Here is a 4,282-nt window from a genome sequence, read left to right on the forward strand (position 1 = left end):
GCCATCAATTTAAGTCCATTTCAAATGATGTGGGCGCTCAACTGTCGTTAGCACATTAAAAGAGTTAAACACACACACATATTTGCAGACTTGGTTATAAACAAATAAACCAGTTAGTTAGTTTGTAGTTGTGGTCGAAAAGGCGACTGCGACTGATTTATGCTGCGCTCTCGATGCAGGCAGCAGCAGCAGTAAAGTAACCGGTTTCTATTGTACTATAGTTGGCCAACACAATTGATACAATTTGCCAGCAATGCCAACGATTTTTGCGGGTGTGGGAATCCACGGGAAACCGGGCTCTGCTCTTAACTAACAGCTAACAGCAAAGTCGTAACCCATATGGCGTTTTTTTTTTTTTTGGTTTTTGGCTGGCCCAAGTCAACGGCTTTCACACGCCCAAAAAAAAAAAGTACGAAAAGGGAGAAGGAAAAAGGGGAGGGGAAAAAGGGCTGTCGGGAAGGGGCCAAGGGTCAGCCGCAGCAAAAGTTCAAAGTAAGTGGCAGTCGGCAGTGCGCAACGCTTCAGCGGAAATAATCGTAAAGTAAGGTAAGTCAGAGACCCACAGAGAGAAGACACAGAGAGACAGAGAGAGAAGACAAGAGAAACAGCAGACGAAGTCGGAGACAACACACAACACTCGGCAGAGGGCCAAGTTAAGTGAAGTCCGAAAGGCAGCGCAAAAAATAAAGTTAGCACAAAACAGAAATGGGAATAAACATGCACATGAAAATGGAAATGGAAATGCTGATGGAAATGGATGGATGGCTCACTAGCTGACTGTCGAGGCACCGCACCGGCAACTTGGCGGTTGAACTTGGCTAAAATAAATAAAGCCATACAAAACAGGCAACAAACTAACAGCACAACAACTTCCCAACATTGTGTACAACTTCAATTCCTGTGTCACGAAAAGTTTTTCTGTTTTTTTTTTGCTCGGTTCGTTTCAGTTTGGGGAGTGAGAAACGAAGTCAAAGTTCAAAGGCAAGTTGGCCGAAAATGAAATAGTTTTGCGGCAAAAATGAAACGCATCCATAATTCAATTTGCAGCTAATTGCGAGCACTTTTAATGAAGCCCAACACACACTCACACTCACATAGTGAATGCTGAACAACACTCACTACTCACTCAGCACTCACGACTCATTCGCTTAGCACTCACGGCGCCAATTTATGTTCCCTTTTTGGCTGGCAATTAAATGTTTTCAGTTAACATATTTATTTCGCACAACAAATTTCTCATTTTTGCAGCTGCTTGTTCTAGCCACGCTACTTGCTTTTGAGCCCTAAAACTTAACTGGGCTGCAATTTCAATTTGCGGCTGCCAGCTGCAGTATTTCTTCTCTCTGTTTTTTTTTAGTTTTTTGCGGTTCACGTGTAAGATTTGCGGCATAACTTAACAACGAAATAACGATGGTAGAGAGAGAGAGAGAGAGCGTCAAGAACCGCATCCCAAGAACTACGTGCTGGAATTTATAGGAATTGCAGTCACAGCAAAAGATACGTGTTGTGTTGCAATGGCAACTAGTATCTGCACTTTAGTTAATCAACTACGAGAGAGCTACACACAAATGTTGCTAACAATAGCTAATGATCTTTGTGTGACACAGTATGAAGAATTCTCCAAGCTATTGGCGAGAAAGTTTCAAAGTTTCAAATTATTCAATTATGAGGAATAAGTAATCAAGGAATCTCTGAATACCTCAAATGATATAATATTAAAGTATTATCTCAACATAATAATTGAGTTAAAAGGAAACTTTATGAAAACTTGTGAATAGTCAATCTTTATAATATATTGTACATACATTTGAAAAGAATAAAAATGCTCTCAGAATAAATGAGATTAATTTCTAAGGTAATACCTTAAATCTTAGGAAACTTTAAGAAAACTTGTAGTACATCATATGATTATTAAAAAATAAAGAATTCTCTCCGGAAATTTATCTGAGTAAATTTTAAAGAAATTGTTCTATTAAAAAGAATGTACAAGAAATCTTGTAAAACTTATAATGAGATAATATAACTTTAAAATCATTTGAATTACAAAATATTTTAGAGTCCAAAATGTATCTAACAAAAATTGTGTCATAATTAGAATTGCAATTTATGACATTTCAAATTCTTAAAAAATTCTTCAACTCTTATAACTTTTTCATTATTAAAATTGCAGCGCTTGAAATTTTTTCGTTTTTGAAAATATCTTGTTCGGCAACTTGAAAAATTCTCAATAAATAAATTGTAATATAAGAAGATTACGCCATATCAATTTCATAGCTCGTTCTTCTTCTTCTTTAAAAAAGCTGTCTTCAGAGTTGTTCCAACTACAGCTGAAGATGAGCAAAGAGAGAAGAAGAAGACGTTGAAGAACTGTTCTTTCGAATTCTGTTCTACAACTTAATTCATTCTGCAAAATATACTATATAGTATGATTCTTATTGAGTTTTTGTCGGATTTCTTGTTTAAATGTTTGCCCATTCGTTTATCTAAATTTGCATAAATAAATATTCTGACAAATTTTTAGGTTTTTTTTGTTGTTGGTTCTTTGCTGGTTCTTAAAAGTTTGCAATTAATTTTGTGACCCGTTTAAATGGCTGTTTTTTTGTTGTTTAAGGTTTTTTTTTATTGAATACCGCTTTCCATTTAACCTAGATTCTAGGTCTTGAGTTTAGTTTAGTTTTTGTACGATTCTGTTGTGCTTGTAGTTTCTGTTTAACTTCACTCGTGACTCATTTCGTGTGGTATCTCATAGATACAATAAAGTAGCTAGCACTGAAAGCACTTTTCACAATGCCAACGATCGGTAATTTTTTTTTATATATGCTCAGCTCAGTTGTTATTATTATTGTTGTTGTTGCTGTTGCTGTCGCTGTCGTTGTTGGTAAATGCACACCTTAATTTAACTTTTATTTTTTTCTCTCTTTTTAAACAATTAAATTTGCTTTGTGTTCGTTGCAATTAAATTGTTGAGATACAAATCGAGTGGAATATCTTTTGCGCTTATTACACGAACTAATTGCAAACGGTTTCCGCTTCACAATTTTGTTGTTTTCAGTTGTTGCAATTGTTATTGTTCGAGTTGTTATTGTTTTGATTTATTAGAAATGGTTGAAATTGAAATACGATAGGCAAAACTTGAACTGCGATGTATGATTGGGTTTGTGTGTGTGTGTGTGTTTGTTGATTTTGATTTATAACGGCTCAAGTTTGAACTAACAATGCTTGTTATATGTAGTTGGTGTTGTTGTTGTTTGGGGCTTTTCAGTAATAGTTATATTAGCTGTTATTTTTAGCTGTTTGAAACTTGCGCACGACGAGCAGCTAACTGCGTTTCTGACATTAGACTGAATGGCCCGAACCAAAAAACCAAAAACTGTGGCGGTCTCCGACTGAACGCAACTTCGTCAACTACTCGGCTCTCGTGCTCTGGCACTTCGGCTCTCTTCGTTATGCACTCTCTCTGCTCTGTTGCTGTTTCGTTCGCTCGCACGTTCTGATATTCACCAGCTGTTAGCTGGTTAACAGCGCTGTTAGTCGGTGGCTGTTATGCACACAACAACAACAACGAAGACACAACGACTGGTTGCTTAGCAATCGGCATCGTCGTCGGCGGCGCTCTCGTGCCATTCGCTCTTTGACTTCGTGCACTCAGCGAAGCGGCACATCGTGACATCGGCAGCAGCGAAGCGGCGGCATATCGGCACACCGGGATCCAGACATCGGTTTAGCCTTTTCATCACATTTGTTTTGGTTTCGCAGTTCGCATGTGAAAGAGAGCGTGTGATACACGCAACTGTGGATGTTAAGAGAGCGTCGCGTGCTCTTGTGGATTCTGTCTAACTAAGAGCGATGCAAAGAATTTTGATGGTACATTTTAAAGCGGTGGTACATTTGTATAAGAAACTGGAACAATTGGACAACTTGAACATGAAAGCGAATGCTGCCGGCTGTGTGGCACTTTGACTGTGAATCCCCCAAGAAAAATGGGCACACTGACAATAAATCACGCGCTCCTCCAAAAACTTGTCCCCAAGTGCCGACGTCAACTTGTGACTCCTGCAACTGCAAGTCTCGCTCGCTCTTGTACAGACAGATGTAGGAGCAGGTGCGACACAGAAAAGAAAAGAAAAAGTCAAAGAGGGAAGCAAAGAAATGTTAACAAATCATTTGCCATTTTTAGCTACATATTCACTTGACTTGGCACAGTTGTGATTATGTAACACACTAACTAATGCTAACCTCTCACACACCACACCACATCCAGACAGACAGAGCAGACCAGACT

Source organism: Drosophila sulfurigaster, chromosome 2R (genome assembly GCF_023558435.1).
Source record: "Drosophila sulfurigaster albostrigata strain 15112-1811.04 chromosome 2R, ASM2355843v2, whole genome shotgun sequence".
NCBI lineage: Eukaryota > Metazoa > Arthropoda > Insecta > Diptera > Drosophilidae > Drosophila > Drosophila sulfurigaster.